Source organism: Vigna unguiculata, chromosome 11 (assembly GCF_004118075.2).
Source record: "Vigna unguiculata cultivar IT97K-499-35 chromosome 11, ASM411807v1, whole genome shotgun sequence".
NCBI lineage: Eukaryota > Viridiplantae > Streptophyta > Magnoliopsida > Fabales > Fabaceae > Vigna > Vigna unguiculata.
The window spans coordinates 7,897,582-7,923,739 of record NC_040289.1 but is presented as its reverse complement, the minus strand read 5'-3'; positions in this window follow the sequence as shown (position 1 = coordinate 7,923,739).

Here is a 26,158-nt window from a genome sequence, read left to right as displayed (position 1 = left end):
CTTTTATAAACATAATAATTAATGTTAATAAATAATAAAATATAAAATTAAACATAATAAAAAAAGAATAAAAAGATTTATCAAAATATTTTTTTATTTTTTTATTTATTGTGATTTGAGTTTCTCACAAATTCTCATATTCCATTTCACCTGTTTTTTTCTTGTTGTCAAAGAGAAAAAAAATCTATTATTTTTGCTCTTATTTATCCTCTGTCCTCTTCCTTCCATTTTCATTGAAGTAAAGAAGAAGGTAATTCTTTGGTCTTAATTGATAGTGAAATATTAGTTTAATAATTTATTTAATGATCCTCTTTTATATTAATTGTTTATTTCATGAATATAGAAAAAAGAAATTGTACTGTGTCTTTTTTTATAAACAAATCTTAATTATGGTTCCATTATATGTCTTGAGTTTCTCACAAATTGTTCTCATATCTCATTCTCAGCTGTTTTCTTTTGTTTTTGAAGAGTAAAAGATCTATCATTTTTGTTCTTATTTCTCCTCTGTTCTCTTCCATACTCGAGGGAAAAAAAGAAGGTAATTTTTTGGTCTCAATTGATAGTGAAATATTAGTTTAATAATTTATTTAATGAGTTTGTTTTATATTAATTTTTTATTTTATGAACATAGAAGAAAAAATATTATATTGTGTGTTTTTTTTATAACTGAATTTTAGTTGTAGTTTCATTATATGTCTTGAGTTTCTCACAAATTGTTCTCATCTATCTTCTTTTGTTTTCGAAGAGAAGAAGATCTAATATTTTTACTCTCATCTTTCAGCGGTTTTCTTCCATTCTTGAAAAAATAAAGAAGAAAGTAATTCTCTCTTGTCTCACTTGATAGTAAAATATTAATTTAATCAACCTTTTGTATATTAATTTTTTATTTTATGAAAATAGAAAAAAAATATTGTACTTTGTGTTTTTTATAACTGGATTTTAAGTGTGGTTTGATTATTATTGAATTTTCTTTTGAAAATTTTTTAGATATGTGTGATTTCTTTTTTAGTTATTGTTATACTAAATTATGTATTTAATTTTATTTTATTAGTGACAATAATTAAATATATATAAATTTTTGATGTATTATTTTGGCTCCCCCAACAATTCTCGTCAAAATTCACCACTACCTACATGATAATTTTCTACACATGATTCTAATATCAACAAAATCACAATATCTCCTTCACAAATCCCTGGTTCATTACATCACCTACATCTTAACATCATAGTCACTCCTTGCAAATAACTATATTTTCAGCAAATCTTATGTTATTTTACAACCATAACATCATACACTCTCATTTATGTACATTTCATCTAAATTTGATTACTAATATTATCATTCATTGCCATTTATCACATTTAATAACTAGGGTTGGGCATAATTTACTAAATTATACTAAACTATAGTTAATTATACTATATTAAACTAAAATATACTAAACTATTCATAATAATAATTGAACTGTAGTATAAAATAGTTTAGTTTTAAGAAACTAAACTTATGTTAAGTTAACTAAGTTAACTATTGAACTATAGTAGATTAAAAGAGCAAAATACTTCAAATAAAATATTGCTATTAGAATAAGAATTGGACTTACGTATTTTATGTCTTACGTTCTATTCTTTCTCTTTCATATTAAAATATTTATTTTATTTTGTCTTAATTTTTTTCTTTACTCTTTCTTTGAGAAAAATATAAAATATTTATAATTAATTTATTAAAAAAAATTATAAACTAATTCAAGATCTTATTTTATTTTAATAAATTTTACTATGTAATGTTATTTTTATGTTATGATTTTACAGAAATTATTTTTAAAAATTAAATTTTGTGACAGCTAACATTTTTATAATTTTTTATTTATATTATTAAATATTGAAATTAGTATAAAAAATATAAATATTGGTACTAACATATTTTTTATTTTAAAATCTTATGTAATATTATTTTTTAGTTTTAAAATATTTATTATGTGGCGTCAACTTTTTAAAGAGAATTTATTTTAAAAAATTCTTAAAAAATATAAAAAGTTATTGATTCGTTGCTTCATGAAATATATTTTAAAACTTCATAAAATTTTTAGAACATTTTTCACACAAATATTAATGAATACAAATGTTAAAAAAAAATATTAATTTTGAGAATTTTCATAAATAAATCCTTTTAAAAAATTTGACGCAACATAATAAACATTGTAAAACTAAAAAGTAATATTACATAAGATTTTAAAATATAAAAAATAAGTTAATATCGATATTTATATTTATTATATTAATTTTAATATTTTAATTACATTTTAAGTTACAGAAAACTTTAATGTAAATAAAAAAATTATAAAAATGTTAATTGGTGTATTGAAGTATGATGCATATTTCAAGTATTATTTCCTAAGTACAATCATATGTAATTAGTGCAATTCGATTCAAAATAGTGTAATTAAGTTCAAAAATAGTGCAATTCAGTTCAAAATCAATGCAATCCGGTTCAAAAATAGTACAATTCAGTTCAAAAATAGTGAAGTTTATTCAAAATTAGTGCAATTCGGTTCAAAAATAGTGTAGTTAAGTTAAAAATTAGTGTAGTTTAGTTCAAAAATAGTGCAGTTCAGTTCTGACGTAGTGCAGTTCATAAAACAATTCAATTTATAACAGTTCAGTTCAATTTATATTATAGTGTAGTACAATTCAGTACAGTGCAGTTCAGTCCAGTTTATTTTTAAGAATAACAGTTCAGTTCAATTCATCTGAACTGTTTCTCAGTTCAGTGCAGTTCATGCGAACAATTTTTTAGTTCAGTGCAGTTTTTGGTAGTGCAGTGCAGTTTGGTTTATTTTGCCCAGCCCTATTAATAACATTAAACACAATATATTAATCAACATTATAATAAGTTGATGAAAGATATAAAAAATGTAACATTTATAAACATTTACATGTTTTTTAAAATTTGGAAATCACTTCATTGGTCAACCAACATATTGTTTGCCAAATTAATTAAGCACATGTCACAATTCACTCAGTCATCATTTTTCTTACTTAACCAAAGGTGTTACCATGTCCAAATCTTAATTAGGGTTGGACAAAATAAACCTAATTGCACTAAACTATGGATTATCTATACTAGTACTAATAAAATAAACTATTTCTAACAAAAACTGCATTGTACTGATTGAAAGTTCAATTAAAAAAAATTAAACCATTGTATTTGCAGTACAATTAACTGTTTGAACCTCTTGTACTGTATTAAATTTAAGTTTGGAGTTGTCCAATTTTTGTATACTGTGTAAGTTATTATAGTAGTATAAAATGTTATATTATAAGCGTCCCATCACAATGAACAAAAGTAGGTAGAGTAATATTAATTTACGACAACTTACGCTACATATTTTTTCTATTCAAATCATTCAAGGTTTCGATTTTTTAACTCAAATATAAAATTTACGACAACTTTTGTTTAATACTTGAGATATTTTTACTGAGAATTAGAAATTATTTTGTTATAAAATATTAAAATCAAGTTTAGAGGATAATTTCTTAATAGATATTTTTCACATATACAAATATCAAAATACCTATTAAGGAATACAAAAATATACCAGTATTTAATTTTTGAAATATTTTTTTATGCAAGAATATTTATAATAACAATAAATAATTTTAATTTATGTTTAATAATTTTATTTGTGATAAATTTGCTTATTACCTAGTAAATAGTATCTTTCAGAAATGTTAAAATTCAATTTTAAAATAAATGTAAAACATAAAGTGGATAATATAAACTTTTAAGAAAATAAAATGAAGAAATAAATAAATAAAAGAGAGGTATAAAATAATCAAGAAATAAAAGAGAGGTTTAAAATAGATAAAGTGAATATTATAGTGCAGTTCAATGCAGTGCAGTTCAGTTTATTAGATAGAAAAACAGTTTAGTTCAGTTCGTCTGAACTGTTTTTCAGTTCAGTGCAGTTCATGCGAATTATTTTTGTAGTTCAGTGCAGTTTTTGGTAGTGCAGTGCAGTTTGGTATATTTTGCCCAGCTCTAATCTTAATTGAATAATGATATTTTGACCCACTTTTAACCCATCACTCCAATCACCCTTAGATCATCACATCACACCACTACAAAAAATGAAAATAAATAATTGAAGGGTGATTGAAGTGGTAGGTTAAAAATGAGTCAAAAAAGATGAGTTAAAATATCATTATCCATCTTAATTATCCAATGAAAAACTCTGCTCAACCAATGACCAATGTATTCACCCAACAACTACATCAATAGGACTTTTCATAAAAACGAGAATATACTCGTTCATTGACCAAAACTCCTGGATTTTCAATTAATTGTTGAATTTAGTCCATTGAGAGTTGGTTTGCCCAACGATCAAACCGTTTTTATTTAAACAACTTGCTTAACGAATTTAACTTGCCCAAACACCAAAATTCTCATATTTTCAACTAATTGAATTTTGCCCGGCTATAGAGTTTTCTCAACCAACGACTTTGTATAATTCAAATATTTTGAAAAATATAACAAATGATTCATTTGGTTCAAATTGATTTTTGTTTTTTTATTCTTATGCCTAAAATGGATTATTTTGTTCCAAAATAAAAACAACTTTAACTAATTTCACTCAATTAAAATGTTATAACTTTTCACTAGTCAACATATAATAAATCTCTAATTTTAAATTCCTTAATTTAAATTAAACAGTTTTTTTCTCAAATTCAACCCTTTAATATTCAACCATACCATTAAGAATAAATAATAATAGTTTACAATAAATAGGAAAAAAAAATCATACTACAACATGAAATATCCCCACCATATCTCCAAACAATCCATCTCAAACTCAAATGTTTGCAATATATTAAAAATAACATGCAATTTATACATAAAATCAATTAGTGTGATTATGTAACCTTCACACCTAGATCACTATCATAAGTTACGATAAAAAAAAAAAAACTTAACTACTTCCTTTCCATTATTAAGACTTATTTACTCAAGTTAAAACTTTTAACTTCTCTAATTTCACCAGAAAACAAGCATACAATTATGTTCTCTGATTAGTAGAGATTCATCTTTGGCCTGTAAGTGACACATGCAAACACCACAGCCTAAAAAATGTAACCAGATTCAAAAACTAACTCAAGAAAAAAGATAAGAGAAACTTACTCAAAAATAACTTATGATCGGACAAAATGTTATGTTCTTCACCAAGATCATTGAGGTGAGTTCTGTTGAAATAGATCTATCTAAAAATCTTAACCAAGAAGGGAATCTGAATTGGTTAATGAGTCTTTCACTTGGTTGAGTTGAATCTTGAAAGAATCTTTAAGTCTTATAACCCAATTAATCAATTTCGCAGTTCTGTGTTAATGGACTGTTTAAGGCAATTAAGAAAGATTGTAAGAGAAGAGATAGATCAAGACACAACAGTTTATACTGGTTCGATTCAAAAAGAATCTACGTCCAGTCTTCTCCTAAGTAAACCCACTTAGGAGGATTCCACTAATACAATTAGGATCCAAGAATTACAAGAACACCTATATAATTCTAGAACCTAAAACCCAAGAACTTGATCTACCAATCAAGAACTCCCCTTAGGAGCAATGCATCCACGCAATTACACCTAGGCCTACACTTCACAATGAAGCAACTGTAATCAAAGATACAATCAAAATAAACAAGAAACGAATACACCTATAGTTGTGCAGATTTGTCAATTTGCTCCTTGATTCAAGCTAGACCCATCAAGGTAGAATCAAGCATCAATCTCCTTGAATCTTCACTTGAATGATCTTCCAGAATGCTCAAGAACTTTGTGTCTCTCAGAGGGCTGTTTCTTAGAATGAATTTCAGTGATCTGTAAATTTTCTCTCTAACTGAAACAGATTCAGAAAACAACTTTTATACTGAGTTCTTTACTGTCATTAATGGATTAGGAGTTTACCTAATCGATTATCGTGAGTGTGTTTTCACTGCTTTAGTGTAGTACTCACAGTTAATCCATTAGTTAAACAAGTAATCATTCATGTTTGCACAAGAGAGATTGTGATGGTTAATTACAACTTAATGCAGGCTTAATTACAACTTGATGCAGGCTTGATTTACATATGATAATTTCATACTAACAGCCTAATGCACAACCTAACTAAAATAGGACTAATTCTAAACTGGTAATGCACATGAAGTGTAGCCTTGGACATCATCAAAACCATCTTCATATGAGTTGAAGTAGCTCTCCCTTTCAACAATATCCCCCTTTTTGATGATGGCCAAAATATGTCTTGTAACATAGCAGCATTATGTGTCCTGCAATACAGAAACAAATAGCTTTCTCCCCCTTTGGACATTAGAAAAAAGAGCATAGGGGTGTAGCACAACCAAACCAACACATACCATGAACATCAAAGAGTAACAATACAAAGTATGACAATACTAACAACGCAGAAGGTGAAATCAGTAGCACAAGTTAACATCAGAGTGCAGACAACCATAAATCAAATCATCAATTAAGTATTGCAATATCAGTTTAAATCAGTAGTGCAGAAATTTATGGAAGTATAGAGCAAATAGAAACCAAGACCAATGGGATGATAAACAGATCCAACAACAGGAATATCAGAGTGCATACAGGCAGTTAAGTATTACAGTACTAGCAGATGACTAATCTAATGAATTATGTAGTGTTCAAAAGCAAATTAGCCATAGTAGGAAAACGATAATCCATTAGAGAATTACCTAATGGATTAATTTATGCAGAAATATGAAAAAAATGCACATTTTACTTCCTTTTTAGTGAACAAACATGCAGTAAATTCAAAATATGGGATTACTTCAACCAACAATATAGAAGAGGAACTTTTCACCTTGGCAATGCCTAAAATTTGACCTTTGTTATTATCACCTCTTGTAACATGACCATTAATTGGCTTTGTAAGATATCCTGCAGAAGTTCTTCACATCTCCTTTCATGTGTCTTGAGCATCCATTATATAGAAGCTACATTGTTTTCCTTGCATCAAGACATACTTGAAACAAAGATTAAAGAGAAGATGCAGGTACCCAATTGAACTTGGGTCCTTTCATGTTAGTGGTTTGAGGTGTTCCTTTAGGTACCCATTTGTACTCTCCTTTAGGAACCCCACAATTTTTAAAATAGCAGGAATTTGATGCATGACCAAGTTCAGAACAGTAGAAGCAAATGACAGATGTTGGTTTACTCATATTTAGAAAATTTCTGGTGCCTAATGGATTAGATTTGCCACTGTAACCAACCTATTCCCTCTTTATTAAGCACACTCCTTTGAGATCCTAACACTGCATCAAGGTTTGATCTTCCCAAAGTGAATTTTGAGAGAGTTTTCATTAGGTAATCTATCTTTTCTAGCTGTCCTGGGCATTTTTCACATTGGGGAGAGCTTGTGTCATCTTTGGACCTAGAGTGTTTCTTAGATTTTTCTAGTTTTTCAAGACTTGTTATCAGATTTTCATTTTCCTCTTCTAGTTGCTTTACTCTACCTTCAAGCCATTTAATTTCTCCTCTACGCTTATTCTTTGACTTTTGCAATTTCGTGGCTTCCTTATGCAATTCATTAAAAGCATCAAGTAATTCATAGTAGTTATTTTTATCATCATTGGAGTTGAAACTACTCACACTGCTCTTAGAAGAGCTTGTTCCAGTCATAAGATAGAGGTTAGTTTCTTCCTCAATGCTTCCATCAGATTCACTAGATGAGCTGGAGTCACTGTTGTACGCTTTCCTTTTCTTCTTGTGCTTGTTTGCCTAACCTTTCTCTTCTAGTTTTTGCTTCAACTTGAGGACAGGGCATTCAGGTTTGATGTGTCCCATTTTTCCACACTCATAGTAAGTTGGAACATGTTTTTCTTACTTCCTAGAGGATCTTTTAATTTCTGTATAATTACTGGTAGCTTTGTTCTTGTATTTTAGAAATTTTGAGAACCCCTTTACCATTAGTCTCAAGGCTTCACTATCAGAGTTGTAATCATCATTAGAGTCATCTATAGTTTATGCTTTCTTCAGTTTTGCTGCAGATTTTACAGCACTCTTCAAGGCTATTGTGTGCCTCTTTTCTCCATCATCTTCTTCCTTGAGTCTTCCAAGCTCTAGTTCGTGTTCTCTTAGCTTCCCAAAGAGTGTAACTACGTTCATGCTAGTGAGGTCTTTGGATTCTGAAATTGCAGTGACTTTGGGTTGCCATGTCCTGTTTAAGCTCTTCAAGATTTTGATATTCAGTTCTTCTTTGTCAAAGATCTTGCCAAGAGCTAAGAGGTGATTTACTATGTGTGTAAATCTCTTCTGTACATCACACATGCTTTCTCCAGCCTTCATTCTGAACATTTCATACTCTTGAATGAGAGTATTCTTCCTTGCTCTTTTTACCTCATCTGTGCCCTCATGGGTGACCTCCAAAACATCCCACATCTCTTTGGCGGATTCACACACAGATACTCTGTAAAATTCATCCAAAGTTAGTGCAGAAGATATAATATTTTTGGCTCTAACATCATAGTGTGCCCTTTTATTTTCATCAAGAGTCCACTGTGAGAACTCTTTAAGAACAGTTTTGCCTTCCACAACTTTAGTGGGTTGAAAAGGTCCATTAACTACAGCATCCCAGACCCCTTTGTCCACTGATTCAAGAAAAATTTTCATTCTAATTTTCCAAAAAGGGTAGTTTTCACCAGCAAACAGAGGTGACATGTTGATGGATGCCCCTTCAGCAAAGGATTGAGATGTATTAGACATATCAGGATCTTTCTAATCAATTATCGTGTGATTAGCCAGCTCTGGTGCCAATTGTTGAAATAGATTTGTCTAAAAATCTTAACCAAGAAAGGAATCTGAATTGGTTAATGAGTCTTTCACTTGGTTGAGTTGAATCTTGAAACAATCTTTAAGTTTTATAACCCAATTAATCAATTTTGCAGTTCTGTGTTAATGGACTGTTTAAGGCAATTAAGAAAGATTGTAAGAGAAGAGATAGATAAAGACACAACAGTTTATACTGGTTCGATTCAAAAAGAATCTACGTCCAGTCTTCTCCTAAGTAAACCCACTTAGAAGGATTCCACTAATACAATTAGGATCCAAGAATTACAAGAACACCTATATAATTCTAGAACCTAAAACCCAAGAACTTGATCTACCAATCAAGAACTCCCCCTAGGAGCAATGCATCCACGCAATTGCACCTAGGCCTACACTTCACACAATGAAGCAACTTTAATCAGAGATACAATCAAAATAAACAAGAAACGAATACACCTATAGTTGTGCAGATTTGTCAATTTGCTCCTTGATTCAAGCTAGACCCATCAAGTTAGAATCAAGCATCAATCTCCTTGAATCTTCACTTGAATGATCTTCCATAATGCTCAAGAACTCTGTGTCTCTCAGAGGGCTATTTCTTAGAATGAATTTCAGTGATCTATAAATTTTCTCTCTAACTGAAACAGATTCAGAAAATAACTTTTATATTGAGTTCTTTACTGTCATTAATGGATTAGGAGTTTACCTAATCGATTATCGTGAGTGTGTTTTCACTGCCTTAGTGCAGTACTCACAGTTAATCCATTAGTTAAACAGCTAATTATTCATGTTTGCACAAGAAAGATTGTGATGGTTAATTACAACTTAATGCAGGCTTAATTACAACTTGATGTAGGCTTGATTTACATATGATAATTTCATACTAACAGCCTAATGCACAGCCTAACTAAAATAGGACTAATTCTAAACTGGTAATGCACATGAAGTGTAGCCTTGGACATCATCAAAACCATCTTCATATGAGTTGAAGTAGCTCCCCTTTCAACAAGTTCTAATATGAGAAAGAATGAGTATATATTTTAGAATTCTAAAGAAGAGGTAGAGAAAAAGTGTTTTAGAGAGAAAATATTTTGTTAAATGAAATTTTCACATTTCATATCTTTTAAATCACTTATATCCTTGAACACGTTAATTAGTCGTTCTAACAATGTCAATTTTTTTTTACTAAATTTAAAAATAAAATAATTAAATTTATGTAAAAGATAATGAAAATATTATATTTATTTAATTCTAAAATTAAACATAATCAATACAAAAATTCAATAAAATCTAAAGTTTCACATACACTAGAAAAAAGTATAATTCTTATGTCCTTATAAAAAAATTTACAATATCAGAAAATTACTAATTACTATAGATATAATTTATTAACTATAATGATCTGTAATTAAATAATAATATAAAAAATTATTCATATGTTACATTATGAACCAATAATATATGTAAAGTTAGTATAAACTATTATAAATTATCAAATTAAATATCTTTTTTAATATGTTTTTAATTCTTAAACTTTGATGTTAAATTGAAATTTGTCCATTTTAAATTTGATATATTTTGATTCTTAAACTTTCAAATAAATGGATAAAGTCCATTTAACCTAATGACATTAATTATTTTAGGTTTGCTAAACTGTGTATCTGAAGAGCAATGACATATCAAATGGTGTAACAACTTAAATGTCATTCTGAAAACTATGTCTATTAACTTTTAAAAATTTGAGACCAAAATATACCATAGTTTAAAACATAAACAAATTATAATTTTAAGTTAAAAGTCAATATATTTAACCTAAATTGCGTTAATCTTAAACTACACTGATAATAAATTTGTTAACTTTTACAATAACTATATTAAAACCGTTATAATAATAATTGAGAAAATAGAAAATTAATAACAAAATATAATTTATGTTATCATTTAATTCTAAAGTGTTGTATAAAGGTAGCTTTTTTTTATAGATAATTTTTTTTTTGAAAAAGGTGTATGCATATTTTGTGTTAATAGATTAGTATTAATAATTTTCATATATTATATGAATACATTGGGAAAATAATTAAAGAAAATTTCCCAAAAGAAAAATTAATTAAATTTATATGAGCTAGAAAAGCCAATTTAAATAATTTGATATTATGAACTTCAAGGTTTGTTAGTTAAGCTGATTGAATAAGCAATAAATCAAGTTTGAGTCATCAACCTTTTAAACTCAAATCCAAATTGAAAATGTTTAAATCATTGGTAATATATATATATTTCAGTATATTAAATTCTTAAGCTAAACACCGATAAAAACCTAAATATGCAGTTATGTTTACAATTTTCATGGTTGCATGTTATTTACACGCGCGTGTATGCACGTGGATGTAGTCGACATGGTTTTCATTTTCAGCGTCTCTCTCCTCCGCATTGACCGGTTATTACCCGCGCACGGTCGTATCTTTGCGGGGCCCGCACCCGATAGAATCTATATGGGACCCACCCTGAATAGTTAAACCTCTTTATCTTAATCAATCCATTGCATACACTCTAAACCCCACTTAATTAATGACCCAAAGCAACCTTATCAATCCAAACATTTTCGACATACATAATTTAACCACCAAAATGTATTTAGTACCCTAATCATGCTGAAATCAACATTTCTGGGAGGGGCTGAATGCTGGAAATATGAGTTGCTTAAAATAATATTTCAATTTTCTTTAATATATAGGATTGCTTAAAGTTTTTTTAACAATTATTAAGTTTAAATTTAACTATTTATTTAAATTCAAATATTTATCTTACCATTTGTTTATTTTTTAGATGATGATTAATAAAAATATTCAAAATTAATATATATATATATATATATATATATATATATAACATTTATTAAGATGATAAAGTGAGTCAATATATTCTGCATTCTTCTAAAAATGGGACGAGTGAAGTGACTCACAATAGAGAAGTGAAGTGAATTTCCTATCGGATTGATGGATTGACCCTCAATTTTTTTAAAATTTATGCTTTTAATATATATATATATATATATATATATATATATATATATATATATATATAATTAATATTTTTAATTAAATAAATTAAAATTAAAATTATTTTTATATTTTAAATTACTTTATTATAATTAATAATTATAATTTAATTTTAAAGTAGTAATGAATTATAATTACATTTTAAATTATAATTCATTTATTTTTATTTTTACATTTTAGATCTTCAAGTAATACAATATAAAAAAATTAAAATTATTTTTTACTTTAATTTTATTTAAAGAAGAAAAAAAAATAGGTTCATTGACTAACTGCTTTGTCCTACCAATTTGGCAACTAAGTATGTCAAAGTAACTATTGATTTGTTGAAAATATTATTTTCTTTTGCTAAGATCTTTTAACAACTTTTGTATAAAAATGTAAGCAATAGAAACAATTTATAAATATAATAAAAGAAGTGTTAATACTTATTTTATATAGGCTTACACTAACTAAATTACGTCCAATTTACTTTAAAAAACTCTTAAAAAGTTCCATTATAATTAAAACTATTATAATAAATATGGTCTACTATTACTTTTGACTTAAATGTGTACACAATCACATTCTTGATAATCCTTCTTTATCTCCTCTTAAGATAAAGAATACATGCATTATTTGATTAGTAAGTCATTTATGACTTTTTCAAGTATTCTTCATATTATGACTATTGGTTTCTAAAAAAATGTCAAATAAGAAAAGTAAAACTATAGAAAAAAGATGATACAATAAGGTGCACTCTTAGCTAGAAATCAACTTCATTGAGGGAAGGATTTACAAAGATATATTTAAAGACTAAAGTGTTGATACATGGTCAAGTATGCACTCTTCTATTAGATAGGGATTTTATGTGTAGATAGGGATTTTATGTGCAACTGTTTGCATGAAAGAAGAAAGCTTTTTCATAGGATTATTAGTCAACAAATGAAGTTAATGAGTCCTTTTATAGGCATCTTAATATTGACATTTAAGAGCTTTAGTGTCTTTTTGAAAAATTTAGGGACTTGCAAAGTTATAGGTCCTAATTATAACATCACAATCGAATATTACTAATTTTAATAAAAAAATAATAATATTGAAATATAAACCACATTTATTATAATATCTTTCTAAAGATGCGGGAAAATTAAAACCATATATTAATCGTCATAATAATAATATCCAGAAAATTTAACTCCAAGTTTTACATCTCCAAGACTAATTATAAATCGGAGTTACAAAAAACCAGAAATAGGTTGTAATCATTAAATTCTCAATCTGCCCCACTTTGATGCTATGCCTCACCAGAACCACCTTCAACATCATATGCTCCTGTGTAATGAATTACACGATCATCACCGAAATAAGCAGATAGGGTGAGCTAACATATATAAATATATACAATTCAAATATATATGCACACACTAATCAGAGAACTTTATCCTCTGATTCTATACCACATGACCGCCACCATTTTACCCACGTTCTACATCTTTGGATGATAACCTCCAGATACCCTTTTGCGGCCACCACCTACAAGCCACAACTTGTAGAACACGTGAGGGAAATCATGTTACGGACCACGCTCCGCAACACCAGGTGGAATTTCCAATACGAACCGCAGTTCGTACTCTTGACACAAGATTATCACATCATTGGCCACAACCTATGATTGCTCAATCAAGTGGAGACCCTCCATACGAGCCACAACTCGCACACTCACACCAGTAACACACACCATTCTGAGTCACAACTCAAGGAATGTCCAGTGTTCATCCTCTATCCTGAGCCACAACTCAAGGGATGTCATTCTGAGCCACAAATCAAGGAGTGTCATGTGTTTACCCTCCATCCTGAGACACAACGGGTTACCATTATGAGCCACAACTCAAGGAATGTCCCAACAAAGTCCATCCTTAAGGTATCACCCAAAGCCTGGTAGACCACGCACATCCAAAGCATACAAGCCCTACCCTTGCATTATCGTCTGGCATTGCTCTAGAGTCGCCATATGAAAGCTAGTTGTAGACCGCCTAGCAGAACTTCTTTGTTGTCAGGCGCTAAGTGCCTTTGAACACACTACCTCTGTAGGTATCACCTGGCGGGACAAACCTCACTACCAGACACCACACACTCTAGTGCCACTGTCCACACAATTATCGCCTGGCGGAACGTCCACATTGCCAAGCGCTACGTGCTCTAGGTGTAACATCCCTAAGGAATATTACTGATATTAAATAAATAAAATTCAAAAATACAATAAATGCCGCATTGAATATAACTATTTCCCAAACGCGAGAAATTTAAAACTTTAATAAATATAATCATAACACTAGGAGTCCATAATTCGTAAAACCGAAATAAAAGTCAAGACTCCCAAAAGGGATTACATAATTTTCTCAAAACTAAAAATGTAAACATCTATATACATATACAAAAATATCCCCTGCTAGCCCTCGCTCTGAGTCTAAGTGTCTGCTGACCCACCTGTCACATCATCTGCTCCCGGATAACAAGTCATCCGATCATCGCCACACTCACACAGAAAGGGTGAGCTATGCACAATGAAGTATAAACAGATATATGAAATAAACATGTTTCCCAGCCCAAATAACATAAGTAAACATCTTATAATATCATAATTCACCCAACCATGACCTCATAGTCCTTTGTGAGTCATATGCATGAACTAGGTCTTGGGACTTCACTGTGCTTCCACGAAACTAACTCATTCGTGGTCCAATCCTATGAGCCTATCCCGCTCATAGTCCTGCCCTACAGACTCCTCGTATGTAGTAAAACATCCAAGTCTTACACTTGGACCCTGGCACGCAATCACCATACTATGGACTCCTCGCCCAATAGTAGCCGACGGGAACATTACAGTTCCTTGCCCATGGTGCGCCCGACACATGCAATCACCATACTAAGGACTCCTCGCCCATTAGTAGCCGACGGGAACTCAATCAGTTCCATGCCCATCATGTGTCCACCCACCAAGCACATCCCAGACCCCTATTGGACTTAGTCCTTCAAGCCCAAACACCACACCACATGCATATACAACCTATCCTTAGAATAAAACAGCCAAATCATCATACACAATCACATAGAACATAATAACTCGCACAAATTCGCTTAAGCTAGAGACTTCTCGCCCAAACTAAGCTCTCAGCCTCGCCTAGGCTAACCCAACTCGTCTGAGCGAGCTTAAAACAAAAACCACACCACGTTATCTCGCTTAGGCGAGATACTCTCGCCTAGGCAAGACCATCTCTCGCCCAAACACTCATCTCCAACTCGTCTGAGCAAAAAATGCAAACAAAGCATCACACATGGTCACGACGTCTCGCTTAGGCGAGGCCATCTCGCCTGGGCGAGATCCTGGTTCGCTCAAAACCCATAAACCCTCGCCTAGACGAGAAGTCGTGCTCAACACGCGCAACTTCAACACCATCTCGCTTAGGCGAAACTATCTCGCCTGAGCGAGTGTACGTGTCGCTCAAACCCAATCCTCGTCGCCTAAGCGAGACGCTCATATAGCAACAGGGTTTGCGTCCCTGCTAATCTCGCCTAGGCGAGCCTGGCTCGTCTGAGCGAGAATTGTAGGTCCCTACACTGATACGCACACAACAACAACACACCAAACACCAATTTGCATCCCATTTCATACCAGTTTAGTATACCCGTATTTCAACAACACATATGCATAATTTTAGATTACCTTTGGTTCCCAAAATGCCAAGCACACACAGTTACATCATATCCAAGGCATAATCCCATTATATTCATACATTTGGGTCAAAAATTCCATTACAACAATACCAAACCCATAACCCCCGAAATTCATCTCATTCAACACGAAATTCATCACACAAAGTCTATACACTTATCAAGTATGACCTAAAGCATACAATTTCAGGTTCAGCTCCCCTAACCTGGAATTTGTGATTAAGAATTGAGAAAGATAGAACCCTTGACTCACAATTTCTTTCTTGCTTCAGTCTTTGCACACCCAACTCAACCTCTCACTCTCCAATTTCGCTCTCCTCTCAAGGTTCCCCAGACAATTTGCAGAAAACCCTTCTTTTTACCTAAAATTTGCCTTTTATAGTTGTCTTAAAAATGGTTTTTAAAAATAAAACGAAATTGGGCTTTATTGTGGTTTTCCCAACCCTCTTGGCTGCCCCATTCTGCTAGGTTGTCTCTACCTAGCCACATTCATACCACAGGTGATAGTTAACAAAAATAAAGCTTACTATATACCCATCAAGGTTTGAACTCGTGACCTTCCACTCATAAGAACCAAGCATAACCACTATGCCAAATCACATTTGGTGATATACATAAATCAACATAAGTTTACATTTCAAATTCCACACTCTTACATATTATCAAAAATAAATCATAAAACAACAACACATAATTGGCATACATAAGACTTGAACCCAAGTCCTTTCACACAAACCAAGTACTCTCAACCACTTGAGCTAGTACTTTTTCACGTCACATTAAACAACAATTAATGTTATACTAGGTCCCCCTGTAGTTTGGTAGCTATTGCCTGGCAATTCAAGCCACACCGCCAGGTGCTACACCAGTAACAAGAACTTTACTAGTTTATAAACCCTGCAACGCTAATTCTCACACGCTCCAAGTCATTGCAACATCACCTTAATCACAAACCGAGAAATCTTACAACTTAACATGATTCATATTGCATTTCCATAAATCCTATGCCAAATTATGAGTAATTCACTCATATCATTACCCATTGGCTCCATACTATTCATTGACTATATCACAAACTATTGTTACCCATAATAAATTCCCATTTCAACAACTATTGATACCTATCTTAGTCAAATTCCCAAGTCTTATTTCTCTAATGACTATCACAATCCCTTTCCTAACCAACCTCATGCAATCTCAACATCGCCCTCATCCATTAACCATATCTCCCATGAAGCATTTTAATTATGGTATTTGGAAACCTATTATGCACTCTATTTCACATCACATATTTTCTAGTCATAATCTAACCTTAGAATCATTTCCCATCCTCAATCTATGTAATTTCCTCATCCTCACCCTCTGTCAAAGGTTCCATAATGCACTTGCATGATTAACTAAACCCAACAGAGTCTCAAGCCCACACCGTCCTCACAACAACACAGTGTCAAACTACATTGCGCTGGTGTCTGGTGGCAAGCAAGGTGCCGCTAGGCGATGCATAGATTTCTGGGTAAAACTCAGAATTTTCCTACACATGCGAAAGTCCCAAAAATATCCCAAAATGCATTCCTTTGTCCTTTTTTTCCACAATTCATCAGGAAACTGTACATACAATGCTACTTAATATATATTTAAATGCGAACATACAAATCCTCAATGTAATTCGCGCATCAATTATCCCTAAACTCGAATTCCCCAATTTTCCAAACCCTAAAATTGGTTCATATCGAATTTCATTCTAATTAATTCCATTCACATCGTAGTTCAACAAGTATTAACATCCAATATTGGGTTATTCAGGTTGAGTCACCTGGCGGGCAGTTCATGCTGCCAAGCAATTTTTGTCAGAAACCCAAGAAATTACGCATACTGGTATGATTCGCCTGGCGAGCAGTTCATGCCGCCAAGCGATTTCTGTCAGAAACCCAAGAAATTACACATACTAGTATGAGTCGCCTGGTGGGCCTTCAACATCCCCAAGCGGTTTCTGGAAAATTTGCAAAAAACAAACCCAGAAACTAGAAACACAAACCAAAATACAATTACAGTCCATGCAATATACAAATTCAACAAAATTACAACCAAGCACGAGTTCAGCTCCCCTAACCTAGATTCCTTGCTTAACCTTGATGATCCTAGAGTTTCTTCTTGCTCCACAATGGCTTACCCTTGCTCCTTCCACGAACAACACTCACTCTCTCTCTCTCTGAAACACAATGGTTGCTCTAGAACTTCTCTCCTCATTGTGCTCACCAATGACAGACTCAAAACACTCACTCTCTCCCTCAATCGATGTAAGATTCAAGAAATTTAAATAATTAAATAAATAATTATTTAATAAGTGCGGGTAGTGGGAACCTTTATGACATTTAATTCTTGGAATTACGATGTGGAATAGTATTAGCTCAAATGGTTGAGAGTACTTGGTTATTATGAAAGGACTTGAGTTCGAGTCTTGTGTATGCTAATTAATTGTTAATTTAATTGTTTTAGTGTTTTACGTGTATTCTTGAGATTAGAGTAGTAAGATAAAACCATAGATAAGTATGAATTACCAAGAAAAAATGAATTGGCCTGATGGTTGTGCATGTACTTGGTAATTTGGAGATTGTGGGTTCGAACCTTCACTAGTGTAATAGGTTCTACAAATTTGGGCACAAACAAAGAGATTAATTGAACATAATTGGGCATTAAGGAATTGATTGGAATTGAATTTCATTTTAATCTAATTAAATTAGCGAAACCATGAGTGTGTTGAATTGTGATTCAGTCATAGGATTTTGACTGGATAATTGAAATTGTGCTATAAATTGAATGTTGTTTGCACTTGCATTATTGGTATGACGCCTGGCAACGAGCTGCCAAACGATAAGGAGAAATCAAGGATAGTTGAGTTATGGTTTCAAGTTAGGGTGCCAACTTAGAAGTGAGAAAGTAAGAGTAGATGTTTAGCCAAAGAAGGAAATTTGAGATCTTGGCTTGACGAGGTAAGAGTAAGAGTTGGTGGAGAAGTATAAATGTTTGAGTTGGGAAGATAAGGTGTGAGGAGAAAGTAAGAGTAGATGTTTAGCCAAAGAAGGAAATTTGAGATCTTGGCTTGACGAGATAAGAGTAAGAGTTGGTGGAGAAGTATAAGTGTTTGAGTTGGGAAGATAAGGTGTGAGGAGATTTCATTAGTCTAGTCACCTGACTAGAACTAGTGAGTTTCTAAAAAAGGTGGGGAAAAAGGCAAATCGGATAATCTTAGTTTGAGATGTATTGTGGAGTTGCTAGGTACAAATCAAACTAGAGATTTCAAGTCAAGGAAATAAATGGTTATAAGGTTTTTGTGGGAGGATGGTTACAAGTTAAGGGATCAAAAATGAAGATAGGATCCCAAAATGAATATGGTGGTTGTAACAATTGAAAGTTTAAATTGGAAATAAAATAACTTAATAATGAATTTTGTTACCCTTGGTTGAAGTCAACAAAGGAAGTAAGAGGTAATGGAAGGCATATGGGAGGTGAGTTAGTATATCAAATACAAATTGGTTAGTGGGACATAAAGGAACCTTCAAGCTTTAGGTTTGAAGTTGAGAAGTTTCTTTAAGAGTAGTGGCTAGACCAATCTACACTATTGACACCATATCACATAGCATAGAGTCAAGGTTTCTAGTTAGTGAATGTGTCGAGGTCGATAAATCAATCATGTCTAGGTGGTGGTTGTCACAGAAAATGAGGAAAACTTGGTTTTCTTCCTACCTGATGAGTGAATTTTCAAGGTCAAAAATTTTTGTTGTTGGAGAGATTGTAAGACCCAATTTTCTGTGTTAAAGTGTTGGGCCAACTTTGGTAAAAAGGCCCAAGGGTAGCCCATCTTATTTTTCAAGATTCCCTCAACTGCCCACATGCTTCCCATTTTGTCTCATTCACCAAAAATAGTTCCCACTCTTTGTCTCAGTGTTGAAGTAGGAGTTGTGCTAGGGCAACTGCAAAATGCCCCTTGTAGTTAGCGGAAACTATCCTTTACCATGTAAGTTGAGCTCTAAACCCCTATCCCTTCGTTCTTCTCTGTTTGGTAGCTCTAGTTCCACGTGAGTCTCATTCATGGTCCCATTCTTGTCTCCCATGTTTCTGTTTTACAACTTCTTAAATCTACTTTAGGTCTTGGTGCTCCTCTCTTAAGGGTTTCTTTAGTTAGTTCTCAGTTTCAAGGTCAGGGAAGCTAGGGTTTAAAGCTTTTTATGATTATTGCATGTTTTTTTGTGTGTTTTAAATCATGTTTATGATGTCTGCTCATTGTTGTGGTTTCCTGGAAAGGGTTGAAATGTTGTCTCGTACTACTTTTCTAGTTTGCATGCGTGAGCAGGGAAGAGCTCTGTTGTTTTCTCCCAAGCGAGCAACCCTCGCCTAAGCAAAATTAGCAAGAAGTTCACCCCAAGTTCTGCTCGAGTTGTAGCTTAGGCAACGAGCTCTAGTTTTGAGCGAGAGTAATCTCGCTCAAGCGAAGAGGCCTCACTTAAACGAGAACTCGCGAACCCTCATAATGCCCTATGATTTCAATCTCGCCTAAGCGAGAGCTTTTCGCATGAGCGAGAGGCTCCTATCGCCTGAGCGAGAGCTCCTTAGCTTGAGCAAGATTGGCAACAAAGTTGTTTGAATGCTTGTATGCTCCCATGATTGATTTGTTTACCCTTTCAAAGCATGAAATATGATGCCAATTTTTTATGCAATGTGGTTGTGTTTTCTTTAGTTTTTGTTGTTTGGGATTTTGGGTTTTTGCATGCCGAAATTAGTGAAAATCTGCCAGTTTAGCTTAAGCGAGAAATTTTAGCTTAAACGAGAATTTATAGCTTAAGTGAGATCAGTCTAGCTTAAGCGAGAATTTCTTGCTTAAGAAAGAGCAATCTAGCTTAAGCGAGACCAGTCTAGCTTAAGCGAGAATTTCTAGCTTAAGCGAGATCAGTCTAGCTTAAGCGAGAATTGCCACAGAATTTTAATTTCTTACTTTAACTCGTGGATTGATTCAATTACTCTTAAAGGAATGAATCTATGATTGTGTATGTTTCATGTGATATTGACTTGCTTGGTATGAAATGAAATACGAATGAGTTGGTTGGTTGGACATTGGCATGAAATTGTAATGCTTGAGATGGCATGTGGAATGTTGTGCATAAAAGAGTTTCATGGGAAACTCTTGGTGATGGTGTGGTTAATGTATACCTTGATATACAAAGATGTTTAAATAAAGGAAGGTATCTTGAACTCTAATAATTGTTCACACTTATATAGAGTAGACTTATTATGTGGTGAGAGTGGCAGGAGGTCCCAATCTTTGGCAGGATAATGGCCTTAGACAATCAGGGGATTAACCCTGGGGTGTAGTTGGGTGATAACCCCTTGTGTCTAGACTCTACAGAGTTTAGGAACCAGCACAAGCGCATACTTCCTTTAGAATTCTATATGAAGAGTATAATCTGGATAATTGAGTTAGAAGGTCTTGCATTTGTTTGTTATCACATGAATTGGGTGCCTACTACTTTATATGATTATGACCTGATTTAACATTTACTTGCTTAATAACATGGTGAAAATTATTTTTATCTCTAGCATTCCATTTCTCTCCGTGTCTATGTTTCTGTTTGGTTTTCTTTTTGCGATGATCACCAAATCCTTGGTGTGAGCAGATGTGGAGACTCTTGGTGATCGTGATGTTGGCGGGGAGGTTGCGATGTAGTTAGGCTTCCTGGATACTTTATTGCTCATTGTTGAGTCTTTCTTCTTGTATACTGCTATTTTGTAGTTTGTTGTCCTGTGAGCAAATTTTCAATTTAATCTAATTTGTGTTTAGATTTTTGTCATGACATTGTGTTATGCCTAAAGATTTCCATTTCAGTATAATTTGGGATAACTGTAAAAGGTTAATTCTGATATACTTTCTATTAGTGGTCTTTTCTTTTATATAATAAACATGAAACATTCTATTTACTAGAATTATTCTATTAAATTGGGATGTTACTTTTATATATATATATATATATATATATATATATATATATATATATATATAATAATTTTTATTTATTTTTAAATAAAGAAAATTTATTTAATTATTTTATTAAATAAATAAATTATTTTTTATTCATAGATAAAATTATCTAATTAAAGGATAATAAAAAAATTATCAAACGAGATATCTCTTTATATAATATAATAGATAAACAATAATAAGAAATTATTTCTTACTTTTTACAAACATCAAACCTACGAAGAATGAAAAAAGATGCACAATGAAAAAAATGCTTATAAAAATATGAATAAAGCAAAGAATTTGATTAAAATATATTTTTAATCGATTATTTCCTTATTTATTTTGCTGTTCGAAGAAAACGATTGCTGTTTGTATATTTTAGAGTAAACAGTTTTATTAAAATACACTAACTGAACTTTTACATTATTATTATTTAATTACAAATGACTATGAACGATAAATTGCTGTTGAAGTAGTATCGTAAAAGTCCTATCAAGAATGTTTTCTTTACTGGTGAATATTAATTACTTCGACTTTTTCACCGTAAATATCACAATTTAACTAATAAACAAACACTTCCTTCATTAATGCAGTTGAAGGAAACCAACAGCAACTCACGCTTTTACTTTCTACACTCTAATAATATCTAACTGCACCTTTATAACTTTTGAAATGACCCTTTTATGTTTTGAAATAGTAACTTCCAGATTATTTGTTTCGAAAATATTTTTAAAAAACTTGAAAATTTAGAACATGATCTCTAAAAAATAATTTCCAAAACAAATTTGTCAAAACACATGAAATTTATTACAGAACAAATCTTCCAAAATGTATATGATACCTTTTCAAACATATTTTCTATAACACATGTACATTTCAGACTAAATTTTATAGAATGCATTTTTATTTTTTTCAGAACAAATTCTCTCTCTTCTTCTTCGTCTGAAATGGAGAACCGAGGTACAGTGATAGTGATGATAGTATATTGGAAACAATGACAAAAGCAGTGATGACATAATACAGTGAGAGGGTATTTTAGCCTTTTTATTATCTTAATATGGAGGTGCAATTAATAATAATGACAATGCCAGAAAAGAAAAGCCTTAGTACACAGAGCAAATGAATGGGCTTTTTGTGCGGCTCATGAGCCCACATAACACAGCATTTCCTCTTCTCGTTTTAATGAAGTTATAATAAAACGTGAATAAATGAGAAGAAACCAGTGTTGTTGTGTAGGTTCGGTGTTGCAGTACAGGCACACGTCACCCCTGCCAGTCTTTCTTGGATTTCATTCTCCACCTTTTCAATCATGTCAAAACGGCGTGGTCAAGAGCCAATCTGGCTCATTCCAGATTCGAACTCAGTTGGATTAAAAAATAATTTTTTTAACCCATAAATAATGTGAATTCGAGTTGGGTGTGAGTGAATTAACTTACAATCCACTTTAATCTATTACATCTTAAAAAAATAAAATATTATCAAAATTATTACATTATTTGTCTTTTTTTATTGACAAATGTTACAAAATTAATTTTTTCATCATTTTAAAATTCTGGTATAACATGATTTGGATTCAAATCCTACAAAAATCAATTTAATTTAATTTTTTATTTATTTATGATTTCAATTATAATATTAATTGTATGTAATATTGTTATTTGTAATATTTTTATAATAATAATTATTTGTAATTATTAATAATAATAATAAGTAATATTATTATTTATAATATTTTTATAAGTATTATTATTTGTTATTATTAATAATATTGTTATTATAAATATTATTAATAGTAATAGTAGTAAATTAATAAGCAATATTAGTATGATTACAATAATAATAAGTAATATTATTATTTATAATATTTTTATAAGTATTATTAATTCTAATTAATAATAATAATATTAGTAGTAATAATAGTAAAATTATAAACAATATTATTTTTATAATAATAACTATAAGTAATATTATTATTTGTAATTATTAATAATAATATTATTATAAATGTTATTTGTAGTGATAAGAGTAAAATTATTAAAAATTATTATATCATTATTATCTGTAATATTTTATAAATATTATTATTTGTAATAATTAATAATATTATTATTATAAATATTATTTGTAATGATATTAGAAAAATTATAAATAATATTAGTATTATTACAATAATAATAAGTAACGTTATTGTTTATAATATTTTTATAAGTATTATTATTTATAATTATTAATAATATTATTATTATTATAAATATAATTTGTAGTGATGGTAGTAAAATTATTAATAATTATTATATTATTATAATTACTGTCATATTTAATTTAAAAAATTGACATTAAAAAATTATTATATTATTAACCACTATAATTATTATTATTAATATTATTTTTATTATCAATAATTGTTATTATTATTATTATAAATACAATTGTTATTACTATTATCATTAATATTATAAACTATAATTATTTTATTTTTATATTATCACTAAAAAATATTTTTTATTAATGGTTACTTTGTAGGAGTTAAAGAAATCGCTAAAAATGTTTTTAGTTTTTGTCAATTTTTCTAACCGTCACAAATTTTTTTATGTTATTATAAATTTAATTATTTGATTTCATAAAATTTTAGCTTTTATATTAAATATTTTCTCCTTCAGTTTTTTCTTTATTTTTTCACGTGTCATCAATCACTCCTTATTTCTCTTCTTTCCTTTTCTTCCTTAATTCTTCTCTTTCGTCTTCTTCAACATTGATGATAGACATTTCTTCATTGAAAAGAAGGAGAACGTGATGCACCACTTTAGAACCCTAGAATCAACCTCATTCGTTACGAAAGTGTCGTCGAGCTTCTCCTCGTGGAGATGAATCAGATAAGCCATTTAGAGGTCGTGGTCGCACTTAGGTCCGTGGAGGTGACGAAGCTACATCGCATAATGGGGAGGGAGTAAAGGTTGTTGTTCGAGGCGAAGAACCCCACGTTCCAGTTGCTAGACTTGATCGGTCTGACACACACACACTGATGGTGTTGTACGATCTAGTGTGGATCGTGTAGGAGGTCGACAGAGTCGCCAACGAATTTGCTTTGATTATTGCCAAGTCTTGCCTCAGAACAATCCACTTTAACTTTTCTCAACGAATGCTGAATTTTTGGAATGATAAGCACAAACTTGAGTCTCAGACTTCATGCTTTGAGGTTAACTTTTGTTACCTCCTTTTAATCGATTGATGTTATTGTTGTTATGTTGAGTGTAGAAACTTTATAATCTTGAGGAACCAATTGTGCAGAAAATTGTAAGCATCATTAGCTCTTTCAAAGACCACACAAATACCAAAGAACTTTATGTAATCAATCATAAGCTAGCTAATTAGGAATAATAGAAAATGCAACTTTCACTAAAATATCCATATTGATTTGTAATCATGATTAATGTTCTTTTTTGGCTAAATTTGGAGTGAGATATTCATGATAGTCCAGATGAAATGACCGCTGCTTTGTATATACAAGCAGTATAGTTAGCCAGGCTTTGATATTTGTAACCCGTTCACGCAACTGGTCCTTTGTTCAACGCCCTGGATTGTTGTTAGTAAGAACTTTCGTTATTGCTTATCTGGTAAGGATGATGATCTTCCATCATATCTGCTAGAATTGGGGAACTGAAAAGTGATCAACTTAGAGTGTTAACTGTTTCATTATTAAAATTAAGACAGAAGGTTGGTGATTGTGATGCATTATTTTAGATCTATCAATTTATATGGTAAGAACATGTTGATTTTTGCAGATGTGGTAAGAACATTATATATTTATCATTGTCTATGAATTTGTATAAATATTTAGATGTATATCTTACACTTCTGACACTTGAGATTATCAGACTCTAGAAATGAGAAGAAGTTAGGTAACGTGTTATACAATCTTTCTATAGCTTGGCTACTATCTGATGATTATATTATTTTACAGGTAGTAAGTATTGTTCACTTCAGTATACAACCTCTTCACATGCTCGTTGTTCTGGTACATCCTAGTTTAAAAAAAAAAAACACTAACTGTTAATTTTAATATTATAAAATTCAAAATTCCTCTTTCTAAAACTGAAATCAACCAGAAGTCCTAAATTAGAAAACAGAAACCCGCTTCTTCGCGTCGTCCACACCACACTACACACAGACCTTCATCTTCGCCCACACACAATCCATTTTTTATCTTTAGTCATTTAGTAGTCTGTGCAAAATGTCTACAAGAACATTTAAATGTCTCATTGTAGAGGATCTTACCGAGTGCAATGTCATTGCAGTAAGAGTCTTGTAGCCGAGGGCTTTTGCGAGGCTGTTTTACTATCTCATTTAAGAGAGGAAAAGTGGAAGGAGATGCCTATGAAAAAGAGGAGGGAAATATATGTACTCGTCAGGAATTTGAGATCTACAGCATATAGACTTGCTCTTGCCTCTATCGTTCTTGAATACAAGCAAAATGACATTGGGTTTTTGTAAAATGTATTTTTTTGCTGGATTGAACGGTGCAACTTATATTTCTAAAGTCA